The sequence below is a fragment of the Lycorma delicatula genome, chromosome 1 (genome assembly GCF_047948215.1).
Source record: "Lycorma delicatula isolate Av1 chromosome 1, ASM4794821v1, whole genome shotgun sequence".
Taxonomy (NCBI): Eukaryota; Metazoa; Arthropoda; class Insecta; order Hemiptera; family Fulgoridae; genus Lycorma; species Lycorma delicatula.
In genome coordinates this window covers 41,931,817-41,949,008 of record NC_134455.1, presented here as the reverse complement: position 1 = coordinate 41,949,008, position 17,192 = coordinate 41,931,817, and the positions used below count along the sequence as shown (strand labels likewise).

General features: G+C 29.3%; 1 pseudogene; it reads right to left on the bottom strand.

Moving 5' to 3' along the window:
• Positions 1 to 4,074: 4,074 nt before the first annotated feature.
• LOC142317558 (vacuolar protein-sorting-associated protein 36-like) overlaps positions 4,075 to 17,192 on the bottom strand; it is a 28,502-nt pseudogene continuing 15,384 nt past the window's right edge.

Here is a 17,192-nt window from a genome sequence, read left to right as displayed (position 1 = left end):
AAAATTTATAATTGTTAGGATTGAATAACATTAGAGACAATAGACTGTTTTGTCCAGACCATCATCTGCATCAACTTCGAGTGGTTATTTACATATGCATTTAAATTTGTTTTATCTTATTATGACATCTTATCAGAATGTTTATAGCGATGAAATCTGTGAGTATATAAAAATTATGAATATTATTTCAATCTGTAGTAGTTTTTGAGAAATTGGGTTAAAAAAACCCCAAATTACTCAACAAGGGTGTGAGATAAATAAAGAAAAGTTAGAAAAATTCAAATTTTATTTACTACATGTGTCAGAAAAGTACTTATTTGATGTAAACAAAAACCAAATTCTTTTTTGGTGATGTGAAAAAATTTGTAAAACAATTTGCTGTTAAAAAATTAAAAAAAACTGGAAATTACACAATTGTAAAATAAAAATAAATAAGTAAAGATTACATAGAATATAATATTTTAATTAATGACAGAAATACAATAAATTATTTGAAAAATTATTATTTCTAAATTGGCAATAAAATAACAGCTGATCAACAATGCACAATACTGTATTACTGTTTAAATCATTCTGTAAGGTATATTAAGTATATTGGGTACTGTGAACGTGCTTTGTTAGCAAAAGTTTTGATTGGTTTGCCATTGAAGTAATGACATTCCTATTTACAACAGAGGAGTACGCTGATATAGTATTCATTTTGGTTGTGTGTAATAGTAATGCTACAGGTACTGCAGTAGAATATGAAATATGGTTTCCAGATCACAGGATTTCAGATCCCAAAACAGTTAGTGCAACTTTGAATCTTCAGGAAACAGGTTCACTATCTAGCAATTGTACCAGCTATGAATGATCTGTCCAACACGATGCTGTTATTGATGAAATTATTAGCGATTCAGTTCAGCGCAATCCAGGTGTCATTACATGACGTCTTTCTAAATATTTATTTTCCATTCGAAGGTTTGGAGGACACTTAAACAAAACATGTTTTATTCTTATCATAAACAGCTAATTCAACATCTACATCCAGGAGACGGTTCACTTCGCTTGGAGTTCTGCAACTGGTGGAATACAAATCGACAACTCTACAATCACGTTTTGTTTACCAACGAGGCAAATTTCAAGATTATATCAACAACTTAGCAATGAACATACATGGGCAGAAATAAATTCTCATGAAAGAGTGGAAGACAATTTTCAACAGCGATTTAGTGTCAATGAATGGTGCAGCCTTCTTCACAATTAGCTGTTTGTACTGTTCACATGGTCAATTAAATGCTGAGGTCTACTTGTACTTTCTTCAAGAAGAATTGCTGCAGCTGCTTGAAGATGTTCCTCTAGTCTCCGCTCTTCTGTTGTGCCATTTCCACTCACTAAAATCATTTCCCTGAGAAATGGATCGATCATGGAGGTTCACATGCCCAGCCACCAATTATGGATGAAAAATATTATACATAAAACAAAAATTTATTCTCGTGAGGAATTAGTTGTCTACATTACGGATGCACATTTGGAAGAACTAAAAACAGTACAGAAGCAGGCCAAGAAATGTGTGAAAATGGCGGTCTCATTTTTCAACTTTTATTATTAACTGGTATGTATAATGCAGTTTAGTTTAGTTCACTGTTTCTAAATAAAATTTTAATTTTTCTAACTTTTCTTTGTTTTATCTAACATTTCTTAAACCATTTTGTTCAAAATTAAATTGTCAAAAAATTTTGTTTAAAAGTTTTTCATTTATTACCCATTTAAACAAAGTTACTGTATGTCAAATATAAAAAAAAAGGAGTTTTTACTATAATTTATTGGTTTTCACCCCAGATTTCTCAAAATCAACTGCATATAAGGTACTGGAATCTATTTTATTTGATTTTCCATGTCAAAAACTATAAGAAATTACTGATTTGACTCCTTAATTAACATCCTAAAACTTCAATTCAATCTCATTTCACCATTATAGCTGAAATCCGAGCAAAGTTTTTCACTAGCATAACTCGCAAACAAAGCATTTAGGACATATATTTATCAGAAGTATTTACATTATTTTCATGAGTAGAATAGGTTATGAAAGTCCCAGCAGAACATTGTAATACAACCTATATATATATATATATATATATATATATATATATATATTTACATGCTGATTCCAAATTCCACGGCAATCTCTCTGAAGATAATTCTATAGTCAAAAAATAAGAAGAGAAGTTGATGTAAATGTAGGTCAGAAAACAGTTCGTTAGTGTGGCTCAAGAAACATTTAGCACAATTAGGTTTTAATTCATGTAATTCTTTTTTTGTCTATCTCTTCATTTTTTTTTCAATTCATCATGTATCCATCTTTACTAATTTGTAGTCAGCACAATGTCTCTTGCTGGTCCATAATAACAATAATTTTGGAATCTCTGGATAACCTTATGCAATTCATCTGATGTCTCTAAACATCTCTTGGTCTCACCCATTTTAATTTTATCCTACTATAATTTTACATATTTTTATTTATTTTTTATTTTTTGTTGAGTTTTTACAATTACTCATTTACATACAAATTTCTGCAAACTTAGTTTCTCTTTCAGTCTTTGGTCTAGTCAGTGATCGTTGATTTGTTTGCCTCACTTTACTATTATGGCATTCCAGCCCCCCCTCCATTGTTATTAGATTTTTATCACATTTTATATATTGACTATATCATCAATTTCTCATACATCTATTCAACTTCTTTTGGAGAAGTTATTTAGATCTATGTTAATATTCTATAATCTAATTAGTAATCAAAGATTCTATTTTCCTTGTTACCTTCTTTGTTTCTAAACTACCCAATTTTATGATTTTCATTTCCCATTTTTAATTATCTACCCTACTATTCGTTTTTAAACTTCTAAGATTTCAATCGCTAATTGAAAGTTCAATATAATGCTTAGGTTTTCCAAGAAAATGTTTTCTGAAGAAAATACTTATCTTATAGATATTAAAGAAAAGAAACTGAGAGAAATAGTTCCATAGAAAATACAGCTGTAGTTTTTGATTTTTTTTAACCTTGCAGTATTTGAAATACTATGTGTTTGTTATTGAGATTGTACAGTAACACTATCTGCTTCTGAAAGACTTGCAAGTTCCTGCACTAACAATGTTTCTTTAATTCGTACTACACCTTTATTTAACGTCTTAAATAAAGTTTTAAAATTATTTAAAAGTTTTGGAATTTTTTATTCATACTGGTGGTCAATGCTGTAGACCACTAGCATCATTATTTTCTTCTCTTTAGGTACTGTGCTTTGCTGTATGTTACACTTAACTTTCCTAAAGTACCTTTCCTAGAGAAATAGAAGATAAAAACTGCATCAGTCATGTACATTTTTATACACTAGCAGGGAATTAAAAAATCTTATTGACAGTGTTTTAGTGTATTTAGATTTTGTGCACTTTTGTCACTGTGTGATGGATCAGGAATTTTATTTATATGATATACACCTACTCTATTATCGATATATGAAACTAGTACCAAATCTATATTTTTTCCTTGATGTTGTTCAGTTTTTTTTTTATAGGTGATTTCTTTTTTCCAGGTTAATTGGAGATAATTAGCTGTAGGAATTATTAATAAAATGAAAAATGTGTTAAAATACAGTCATGAATACCAATGGTGGATTCTGTTTCCTATGTTATATTAATTTCATTTTTCTTTCTGTATTTATAAATCAATTATTTTTATTATATTGTAGTATTAATTATTTTATTTATATTTAAATCTCAATATTTTTTTGTTTTGTTAATTTAATGTATGGCAATATTTTTTTTTTTTTAGAAGTAATTGATTTTAATATTATTTTAACCATTAACTTTATTATAAAAAATCATTGTATTACTTCAATGTATGCAAATTTTATCCTATTTTAATTGATTACATTGCAGTTATGTATTTACAATATTTATTTGTTTACCCTTATTTTTAACATTAAAATACTTCATTTAGTATTATTAATTTTCCTAAGATGTCGCTAGATATCATTTTTTTATAGTCTTGAATTAATTTTTATTAAGAATAATCATTTATTTGTTATTTCAGGAAAAGTATTACTTTTATCAGTCTCATTTTTATAATTAGAACTAGTTTTTTATTCTTTTTATTTTTTCATATAGCTCATCCAAAGATTATTGTATGCGCACCAATAGGAGGTCATCCTTTACATAGCAGTTATGTTAACATTGTATTTGTAATACATCACCAAAGAGCATATGGTACAGATAAGGTAGCTGAAAAAGAAGGAATGTTTTTATGTAACTTTTTTCATAGTAAATGATAGAATTTTATCTACTTTATTTATTTTACTAGAGCACTGAAATTTATACATTTTTTTTTACATAAAAAATATGTATTTCGTATAAAATTTAAAAATATCTAAAGGTTTACTGTATTTAATTTACTGTAATTTAATTTTGTTATAGTATTTCAATACAATTTTATGTACGATACATTATTCATATACAATTTAAAGATCCCATATTTTCATTTAACTGATATATATAGAGCAGTTGAGTATTAAGAAATTCATTTTTAAGTGGAAAAGGAAATGGAATAATTATCTGAAAATTTAGCATGTATGTTATACAGGGTTGAGTTCATGGATGAGAATGAAAGTTTTTAAGTTAAAAGAATTTTATTTATTTGATTAAAACATTACTTAACTAGAATATTTTAGCGTGCGGTCAATAATTATCTCAATTAACTCATTAATATTTAATTAGCTTCTGGTTACATAGAATACTTTTTTTGCTATTTTGTCAAATGATCTTGGTTGTGAAGTTGTATTTAATGTAAAATTTTTCTTAGGTGAACTTCAAATTTTCTTTTTCAAGTTTCTACATTGATAACATCATATATTACAATGCAAAACAAATGAGTTAATTAAAATCGAGGTGATGGTATTTTATTGTGATTGCTACTGGTAAATGTTTAAATGATGCTATTGCATATAAATATTGATAATCACAATCAAATATGCTTTATTGTGTGGTTTTTGATCTTTTAATGATTGAACATTAAAGTTAAAATTTTTATTAATTTTTTTTTTCTACTAAGGTCATCATAATTTTTTTATATTAGTATCAATTAAATACTTTATTATTAATGTAATTATCTACCTTTCTTAGCTTTGTCATAATCAAATCACATGTTGAAAAGCTAAGAAAGGTAGATAGATAATTGTAATGAATATAAAAATTAAACATCAAAATTATTGTGATTTTTACTTGTAAATCAAATATCAAAACGTTGTAAATCTTGTTTGTGACAGCTGATCTCTTTGGAAGACTGGTAGAGTATTACCCTTTCATTTGAGAGGTGTGTATTTAAATTCCACAACTAGCATTTTTTAAAATGAAGAATTTTTATAAAATTTCTACACCATATTTTCCTGTACAAGTTTAAGCACAAATATGATTAAATCAATAATAAGAGATAAAGATGAATCAGATATTACATAAATTGATATCATAATTCTGATCTCAGTTTAACATTCTGCAGAATTAGGTGATGATGAAATCTGTGATACACTGTTCTTTTTTGTAACGAATCATTATTTGAATCTTTTTTGTTATTTGTTAACAAGTTATTTTTAATCAGTGTTAGTTTTTTTTTTTATTTAGAAATAATAAAAACATTTCAAATTCAATTTTTTTATTAAAAATAAAACAAAATTACACATTAAAAATACCTTACTGCAGTAGCATTATCAGCAGAATAATATGCAATATTTGTTCACTTTAGTTTGATTTTGGATATTTCTTATCCCACATATTCACAAAAATATCATTCAATCATGATGAAGTGTATTCCCCAGCACTTCTTATTTCAGTTCTTAACTGTGGTCCACATAATTTCAACCAACTGAATATGAGCAAGTTTAACAGGGTCAGCAGGCAGTGATTAACCACTGTTTGGTATACATAATGACTTCCTAATTTTTGATACGGTCTCCTCCACTTATCATTTATTATAATCGTTCCAGATGCAACATGTTCCATTATTAATGGCAGTAATGTAGACATCGATCAATTTACCTTCAAAAAGTACCAAAGAAGATTGGCTTGTTCCCTCCTACATATTCTACTGAATACCAATTAATTTGGTAATACATGACCTCGGTTTATTTACATCTTGAAAAACAAGATTCCTTGATCTTGATGTGGATATTGGATCCTCCAATTTCTTGTGGATTATGAATAATATGACATCTTCACAAACCTCATGTAAATATGAATTTGTCATCCATAGTGTTCTGGTTTATATTGAATTCATTCTCGCAGAATTTCATGGTAGTATTCTTTTTGTACCATAGATAAATAAAATTATCATATAATTTAAATTAAAATCTGCCAGAAACATATCCATTCAAAGTAATTTCTTAGTACAGAAATTTCATTTGGTGCACACCCATCTGTGTCAGTCAAGATGTCCAATAATTTCACTATAATTGAAATATTAATGATTTAATAGAGTATTTATTCATTCTAAAGGTAAGTGTTTATCATGTCTCTATAATCTTATTTTCTACGTCTTCAATTTTGGTATTTTTCTTTTCCGTGTCTCTCAACTTTGTTTTTGTTTTATTTTTTCAAAATAGCCCATATTTTTTTCACTATTCTATCTTTATTGATACTTCTTTTAATGTGAACTTCTTTTCTTGAGTGTAGTTAACCTTTCAATTTTATTGTTTATATTTTTATTCTTCATTTACTGTAATCGGTTCTAGAATCTTCCTTTCTTTCTTTTTAAATTTTCTTCACAGCCAACTACTCTTTTTTTTGTAAACATATCACATATATTGCTTCCTCTGAGCATTATTCATTGAAGAAAATGCCCAGTTTTATGTTCCCTGGGCATAATTACCTTGGACCAGAGCAACCTAGTAGATAATGAGAAACCTGTGGATATATTATGATGAAATTACGATGAAGCATGATCTCGTGTATGAGAATGCGGGATATAAGAAGGATGTGCAGAAGGCAGACAGAGGCGATTAGAGAATTTGCGTGGATGAGCTCAGGAGTGGCAACTGGCCTACGCCAGTTGCCCAGTGCTGTTGGAGCTGCTGGGCTCTCGACCAAGTATGCGGTGGAGTCTGTAGTTGGCGTGCAGTATCTGAGGATGAGTGGTGGATATAAGGTCAACTATGAGGACCTTGACTGAGAAGACAGGCCAAGAGCTCGGAGTGCGGTGTTAGAAGAGGTGAGAAAGGCTGAAGGTGGAAAAAGAAAGGCTAAGATAGACAAGCTGTTTACACACGACATTATTACTAGTGGGTTTATGAACATTTATTATAGTGTGGATTTATTCTTTTAGGATGAGTGTTGAGATTCTTGGGGATTGTAACTTGAATTTTTGTATGGAGTTTATTATCTTGGGGCTGACTAAAAAGGCTGTCCCAAACTGTGGGGCATTTTTCACCACTCACTTCCCAGGTATACCTTTGTTCATGTGTTTAGTGTTGGGGCATTCCAATGCTTCCAATCGCATGTTATCTTCTAAGTGGCACCCACTGCATCCAAATGCTGCCTTCTCTGATATCTGGACTGCATCCAAATGCTACCCCTTCTCTGAACTCTGGTGGTGCTTGGTTCAGCCGGTGGAGTATGCCTTAAAAGACTTTTCATGGTTGACTGCCAAGGTGTCACCTGTAGTGAGACTAGGTCCTGAGTTATAACTCTAGATGTGATCTACTGAGGTGTGATTTGATGACAAATGAAGCTGTGATGAATATGTTTAGTTTACATTTTAATAATTATAATTATAAAAGAAAGTACCTTTAGTTAATTAAATATATATTTGTTAACAAAAAGAATTTAATAAACTTTTTTTTTTAAATTTGTTAATACTTTTTTCAGTTAAAATAAAAAAATTGTTCTGTCTCTGTTAATTCATATGTAGGTCTAATGAAGAAAAGAACTCGTAATTCTAATTGAAAGGCTGTAGTGAATAATAGACTTGTTTAATATGAGTACGTGATAAAACAAATGTATAATAAAAAATGCCATAACTTCTAAAGCCCAATTACAATGTAATAAAGAAAAATCTATTTTTTGTAACATCATGAAGGTAATTCTTCATTAGAGTTTCACAACTGACATAAAAAAAAGCTTTTAGTTGTATCTGCTTTTATTACAAATATTTTATACCGATTGATCAAGTTTTGTCACATCATAATACTCTGATTGCCAAAAGGCAAAAACGAACACTTTTAACATTTTTTGAGACTACTCTGTTATTATACATGTGTAAAATAATTATTTTCTTATTGTCACATTTTCTAAGGTAGTTGATGTAGATTTGTAACAGAAAACTTGGCAATGGTGGTTTTTATATGTAGAATACAATAGTAAAGAATTCTCAATAACTGATGGTGATTTTCAACATACGATTTGGATAATTAGACAGTATAAAATGTTTATTTACATTCAGAAAAGCTAGAAAGAAACATAAATTATTTTTATATTTTTTTAGTACCTAAAAATAAGTGTAGGAATAAAAGCTATGATAATATGATATGTAAATAATAATGATATGCGTAGTAGTACTGACCACATTTTTGTGGACTACACCACCAAATGATGGATTACCATCGTTTTCAGTTCCCTTTAATCCAAGTTTCCACAGGTTGGGCCTTCTACAAAATTTCTCCATTACCGTATAAAACCATTTTGTTCTTGGTCTTCTAACTGTTCCCTCTGCATGCATCATCCTGTTTGGTAATCTTTCCTTATCCATCTTTTCAATATGTCCAAACAACCTGAGCTTTCTTTGATCTTCCAGTTGACTCAACAAGACTTCCCAATTTCAGTTCCTCTCTAATCATACTGTTCCTTACCCCTTTCCCTTCTTGTCTTCTCTAGCATGCCCATACTTGACGCTCTATCTTTCTGCCGCATAGGTAAGAATTGGTACAAATTATGCTTCATACATAATTCTCTTACAAAGGTACTCTTGCAAAGGTACTTCCTTGTTCCATATCAGTCTTCTTACTCTCTGATAAAATCCACTTTCCTTCAGAACTCTTTTACTTATTTCATTAACCTTTCTCCCACACTCAGAAAAAACTGTTCCCAGATAAGTAAACACTAACAATCATTGTCGGTTTAGGTTTTGATTTTATCCTTATTACAATAATTCTATCACTATGCATTTCGAAATACTCTACTTTCTTCACTATCTTCTTGTTCATTACGAAAACTGCTCCTGCCTACCCATTATTTGAAACTGAGTTAATTATTCTAAAATCACCTGACCAAAAGTCGTTTTCTTCTTCCCACCGAACCTCGCTAATTTCTAATACATCTAAATTTATTCTATCTATTTCACTCTTTAAATTTTCTAACCTACCAACCTTTTTCAGACTTCTAACATTCCACGCTCTGCTTCATAGAATGATATTTTTTAATTTTCTGGTGACTCCTTTCTTAGTAGTCGCCACCCAGACATCCAAACAGGGGACTAGTTTACCTCCGGAATATTTTATCAAGGGATAAAATTACCTTCATTTTTGTTATATAAAAATGCAGACAGCTACAATTAGAAAAAAATATATATATATTTTTTTCCCCTAAAGTCAATATTTATAAGACCCATCATATTCCTGTGTACCAATATATTGTACTTTTTTATATTTAAAAACCATTTTTTATGTAATTTATATACAACTGATGATGTGGGATACCACGAAAGTACTATTGGAATAAAGAAAAGAAAAAATAAGGTTAAGTGTCATTTTATTTACTTTGTAATTCTGTACTTGAGTTGTTCAAGTTTGTTTTTGATTATAAAAAAAAAAAATACAATATATATGATTAAATTCAATGAAAATAAAAACAAAATTGAAAAAGCTTACTAAATTTTTAGTTTACATTTTTAACATGTTTTTACTGGGCTTAAAATGAGTATAAAGCTGTAGGATTTTTGTCTTTGTATATTTATTCTGAATTTATAACACTTGTTACTAGTTTGTGAATTTTCAATAAGTCTTTCAATCTGTAAAATTTTAAGGTAAATTTTATTTCACTAATAACTATTGATTCTTTTTTTCATTTTTTTTTGTGTTGTTATTATTTATTGTTAAAATGTTTAAACAATCAGAGGTGTTAAACAATTAATATATTTAAAGTTAAAAAATATATATGTATGTAAAGTCTGATTCGAACCAATGTACTTTCCTCTTGAAAAAAACAAATATTTCATTAATTAAAATTTTATTTGGCTATAACTCAGGAACAAATTAAAATAAGTACCACTTATGATATATTATTGAAAAGCTCTCAACAAGGGCTTATTACTCCAGTTAAGAAAAAGTCCAAAATACAAATGTTTCAGAATTGAAAACCCGCTTCATTTGGAAGTCTGACTATACACATTTTTGGCCCAGTCAATTGCAATCACAAGGGGAGGTGCACAACTCGATGTTACAACAGTCCTAAATATAAAATTTCAACACTACGGCTAATCGTTTTTGAGTTACGCAAGATACATAGGTACGTACAGACATCACGCCAAAACTAGTAAAAATGGTTATTTCCGTTGAAATCTAAAAACCAAAACTTTTCGTGATCAATACTTTCTCCTTTACTTTGTACACGAAAGTAAAAATAAAAAAAATGTTTAAACCTCTAATTACAGTTGCAAACAGTTTTAAGAAAGACACAAGAAAAAATAAGAAAGTAAACCACACCAATTCAGCAGTAGAAGTGACGATAGCTTTGTCAGTGTGTGCTTCAATCTGAAGAACCTTTACACCACTGTCAAATTGTCTAAATCGTATTGGAAGTTTTAAATGATTGAGCAACTGGCAAGCAGCCAAAAGATCCTCAGGGCTCAACAACTCTAATCCTCTTGCTCTATTTACATGACAATATACATCAGTAAGAGACATTATGCCACCGACTTCCTAAGAAAATACAAAAACAAACTTAATAACATTTTTTCCATCAAGAAAGTAGGCACATAATTTTGTATTTTTTTACATGCATTCCTTGTCACTAGGTACTGAGTGAGCCTAAAGTTTAATGTAAATCTAATTTAAACCTAAAACTACATCCTTGTTAGGAAGAGTACAAAATTAATTCTTCAGTCCAGTAAGAATATTTTTCAATTAGAAAAACTTTAGCAATTTAATTTTAGTAATTAATTAAAGGTTGCGATTATTTTTAATTATGTAGAAAATACTACAGGTTCTAGCAAATCATTAATTAAATCTACTAATAATGGGGCTATTGTTTATATCCTATATTTTTAACTACCCATTTTTAGCACCTGATAACTAAATCTATTTCATTTGTGTCTAGTTCTGAGGCCATGTTAGAATAATTTGAGAGAATTTTTGTTGCATACTATTCCCTTATTTTACTTTACAACTTTAATTGATGTTATTTGAAAATATCAAATACTGTGAATTTCCCAACTAGATGATAATTTTCATTACAAATTCACCATTTTTTACAGCCACTGTTTACTGAATTCTCAGTATCTATTTCCTCATTTTTATTTTCCACACCGCTGAGTATGTTTTGATGACACTTAAAAATTAATTTATTTTTAGCCACTTTCCTCTTGTTGCTTACTTCGCATAATTTTGTTATATCTTTGTTTATCTAGAAAATGATGGTGACTTCTTCCTATTAAATATAGAAGTCCATAAATTATTCTGAAACACTGAATAAGTCATTAGATATCCAGTCATTTCTTGATATTTTTCTACTTCTGTTTCTTTTATGTAATGTAAGTAAACATTTTTAAGCTTATTAAACTTATTCTCTTTGATAATAGAGCAATTTACCTATTTCTGCCTAATTTCTACTTCCACTAGCTTGTTGGGATCCAGTTCTCAAAATTATGACATAACAATTCTGTTATTTCCTATAAGAATTCACAGAGTTAAATTTACTAAAATAAAATCTATTATTGTACTACATATGCTTGTAACTGTATTATAATTGTAAACTATAATTCTGAGGGAACAATATTGTAAAATTCTTTAAATATTCAAACATTTTTGTTAATTCCTACAATAAAATCTCCCTATTATATTAAATCTCTATTATATTTTTCAGTAAGCCTATCTAAACAATCTGAAAAGTTTTCAGCAAATATATCCCAGTCTCGATTTAGAGAATGATAAACCTCTAATGACACCAAACTATTTTTCCCTTTTCCTAATTGAATTCTAGCAAATCTAATGTTTTATTTCAGATGCATTTTTTAGGTCGCCTACTTGTGATTTTTAAAAACCGTTTCGGATTCGTTTAATGCTCTTCAAACAGACATTAAACATTTATATTTTTTGTATTTTAGAAAATTCCAAAACGGGTTCTGATTGTCGGACAAATCTCAGTCTGTATATTTTCTTTAATATTTCGTAAAATTATATTTAAAAACTCGCGATCGGGTATATTTATTAGAACAATCGTTTATTAGAATTATAGAAAGTAAGTTAAATTTGTTTCGATTTCCTATCGTTAAAATACATCGTAGAAATAAATTTAGGTTTACTCCTGAAAAAAAAATCAATTTAGTATTGAATTTTCTAATTTTTTTTCGCGAGTAATGGGAGCGTCTCCTGCGCATCCGTATTTGCTATCGATAGGCGCGCTTCAGTAGCGCTGAAACGACCTGTTTACATTCGCCGACGTGCGTGTGGTGTTTTCGGGAAGTTCATTAGAACATTTTTTTTTTCTACGGACTTAATTCATTATTATAATGAATTTTTTGGTCGCAAATAAATGTCTATAATGATGATTTTAAAATTATTTTTCTGTGTTTATACTGTATTGTACGTATTTACTTAAAGTATACTAAAATAACTTTAAATTATCGAAGTACAATACAAGATAAATTTTAAGCGGCTCCGTTTTTTATATTTTAAGTTTGTCAATAAGAGATAGATCGTTCATCGGTCGGTGGTATTAACGTGTTTTTATTTTACAGTTTTGACAACGGTGAAGGTCGGTTTTAAAAATTTGTCCGTCTAACTCGAACGTTAAATTTTTTAAAGTATTAATAGCGATTATATTATTTTCAGTTTATTTTTAACGCGCGTCTTTGTACGAAAATAGCAAATTTATATTTCAGGTGTGCATGCGCTTGTGTGCGAGATAAGCTAATGTTGAGTGTACCTTTTCTACATTTTTTGAAACAATATTTATAATTTTTTTTCTGGTCGTTCAAATATTTGTACCTTTAGTGTTTCGTCTTAATTTGGAACACAGCCAGATTGCCGGTTGCTAATTACGTAATATATACGAGTATACGTATTCGCAGCGTTTTGTTTCGCAGTGTTTAATGTTTTATTTCAGATGCATATTTTACCTACAAAATCACAACACTAGGTTTATATTGCATTTAACCTAAATGGTTTATGCCTCTTATTTTTATATAAATTCCTACAATAACAATCAACTATACAATAAATAATCTCTAATACTAAATTTATTTATTCTGATAATGTGCATCAGAATATTACAGTGATTTTTGTTAAAGTGACAAGAGTATCTAACGAGCTTGCTCCACATAGTTACATGTTTGCAAGCTTGATATTATATTACCATAGTACATGCTCATATAATTTTAATTATAACTAATTAATAAGTATTTCAGATATACAGTAAATGTGTTTCATATGGCAGGTACAGTAGATTTCAGAATGAAATTACATTAAATATTATTTACTTATTATTAGATATTTAATAAATAAATACTTATTTTTTATTTAACAAGATTATTAATTTTAAATTATACAAATGTCAGATTAAGAAACAGGTTTACCTTTCCTTTCAACATGCCAAAGAACCTTTTACACTACGTAATCCTTTTGAAAATTTTTTTTTTAACATAAATATGTCAAAATAAACAAAGGATTCTGAAAAATACAAAAGCAAGGGCTTGATATATCAATGACACTAGTACACATAGAAAGCTAATTCAGCAAGACAAAAATAATTAAAAATATATCTGTTCCAAGTGTATCAGATTCTGAGATTACTCTATTCTTAATAACAGTCTAAATACTATTTGTATAGTGTGGGAATAAGGAGAGAGCGGCCTCTTGAGAAAGAAAGGAAAACAGGAAAATATGAACACTATAAATTTTTTCAATAAAAACAAGCAGCTCCCTCATTTTAAGTGAATTATCTACTTATTTATACTTTTATTATTATTTTCTATAACTCTGCTTTTGCACATTACTATTGTAGCAGTAATAATGTTACTGAGGAAAACAAACAAGTTGTTCTAATTGAAAGTTTTGTCGATTTCAAATTTTATGAATGTTGATTTTAAGAATAGGTAAATGCATTATGACCTTGAGTTTTATTTGCCACAATAATAAAAATGTGGAAATAAAAGGGGGAGAAAGAAATCCCTAATAATTAATACTGGAATGCTCAAGGATTTTTAGAGTTGTTTATATATAGTACTAGAGCGGAAATAAATCTTAATATTACAAAAAAATTCCCTCTAATTAATAAATTCAAACAACTATCTAGTAGACATACACCAATTGGCTGTTCCATCATATCAGATATCTGTTATCTATTTGGCGAGACTCTGGTAGAACTCATTTTGATTGTTAAATGAATTGTGAGTCACTGGATCATCGATACCGAGGCTTAACAGATATGATTTAAATTTGACAGTTTCATCTTCAGTTATATCTCCCTGTCTCTCCTAGAACAAAGGAAAGAGACCATAATAATAATCTTCTAACAAAACCAGTGTCTTTAAAAATGAAAATTGTAAATATATTAAATAATAAATTACAGCAACTTTATATGAATAGAATGAGTTGTTAATCATGAAGATTGAAATCCAAGAGAAACAAACCATAAATGTAAAAAACTATCATTGCAATTTTCCCAGAGCTGTTCAACGTTTTAAATTTTTTGACAGTGAATTCGTGGGATGCTTTAAACCACGAATGGGGATTTGTTCTCAGGATAGTATCATACCATAAGGGAAATAGTTCTAGAATTTATGCAATGTTCTTGAATTGTGAGACAAGATCTACTGACAAATAAGTAACCACTCCTACATTCATACATCACACCTACTTGACCATTACAAAATGTATTTCATCAATATCACACGTGCTGCACGCACATATCTCACGTTGATATCACAGTCAAGAGTTTTGAGATAGAATCTTTGTAAAGGCAGTTGCGTTAATATGAATGTTAAACTGTGGATAACAGTGTTCTTCGGTGGTTGGGTTTCAATTAACCTCACATTTCAGGAGTGGTCGGCCTGAGTCTTTCAAGACCACATCATTTTCCGGTACATTTATACATACATGCCAGACTATGAACAGATTCCTTGGCATCTCTGCAGAGTGCTGTTGACATCATGTCACTATGCTGTTAATATGTAACCTGGTATTAAATAAATAAATAATATCAGGTACTGCTTCAATTTTATAATGAATTTCATTTGGTGTTTCCTGGTTGCACATAAATACCTAATAACAGATCACAACAATTTTTTTTTTTGTATCCAAATAGAATAGTAATGATTATTGAACCACTTTTATGACCTCCTCTCATATTCTTGTTAAGAATTCTCCATTGTCTTCGTGAGTCTGTTCAATGCAAAAGACCAGACTGGTAAAAGTAGCACAATTTCAAAACTCATGAAAATGCCCATGGCTATTCATCACACTTAACTGAGAACTTTTAAACAAAACATTTCCTACGTTTACCAAGTATTATGAAGCTTGAGTGTAAGCATTATAATTAAAACTTGTGGGAATCACAAGTTTTTTCAACTTGAATTATTACCAAAGTTTAAAATACTGCTTTATGGCGCACAACCACAAAAGCACTGCAAGCATTTATGAATATGAATATGATAGTGATTTAATAGCATTTAGATATTTTTCTTAGCATTACAATGAATACAATTTCAAGGAAAAGTTAATTGTAAGTAAATTGGGAGGGGAGAAATATACATACTTGAGAAAGTATTGTAAAGAGATAAAAATCAAAAAAGAGGTGGGATGGGAAAAACTGGAAAAAAAAAGGTAATGATTTCAGTTAAACACAACAATAAAAACGGGGTAAGTGAAGATAAGCGATATAAGAAAGAATCAGAGTTTTGAAATTAGGTAGATTGGCACAGTATGAAAAACATGAAAGAGAATGCAGACAACTTTAAATAAAATTTAAAAGAACTGAAGAGAAATTAGAATGTTCTAAAAGAAATAAGTGTACACTGTATAAAACATAATTTGTTCCAATTTAGATTTATGGAGCAGGTAAGTATGAGTTTATGATGCAGATTTGTTATGAGTTAGATGAGCTACACAATAAATGATATATTGGTGCACTATATTGTGGAATTGCTGTGTTAATAATCCAAATTTATTTGCCACTGTTTTTTGTGTAATTTGTTTCTGTTAATTTACTAAGATATCCAAGTATTTTCAAAATACGTAATTAATCGGTTTCGACATGTAACAAATTTTAATGCAGTAATTGTAAACAGTGCTGCCACCTCATGTACGTTAACATAACTAAGGAGGAGTTGGATTATATTTCTACTGAAAATCAAATCTGGCGCCATCCCTTTTACACTACATCGAGATGAAAAGAGTACACAAGCTACTAATGGTGTAAAGAAAGGAAGAGCCAATCTATCTCAGGTTATCCTAATGCTAAAAGAAACTAAAGAAAATAGAAGAATGGAGGAAGAAATGAACACATCCTTTGAATACTTGCAAGGTGTGGTAAATGATCAAAAGAAAAATTAAGCTGTTAAAAATAAGATGTTTACAACACTGATTGAAAATCTTAAGCAGGAAATTGTAGGTCTTAAAAATAAAATCAAAGTCAATGCAAACGATCAGTACTCAAGATCCAACACCACTGAGGTTCATGGGATGCCAGAAGCTGTCAAAAAAGATGAGGACAAAGTGGTAACACCCATCACTGCTGCTTTGGACATGGAAATCACAAGAAATTCAATCAACATTTGTCACAAACTGAGGAAGAAGGTCCAATGCTTTTGGGATCAACGTAAAACTTGTGAGACATGAGGATAAACAAAGCAAGAAACTTTAAGCTAAATGACTTCAGGATGACATAGGCAGAAAAGGCAATAAAAATTAAACAGTATGTTAAAAACCAAACTGTGTTGAAATCTTGGATGACAGACAACTTGT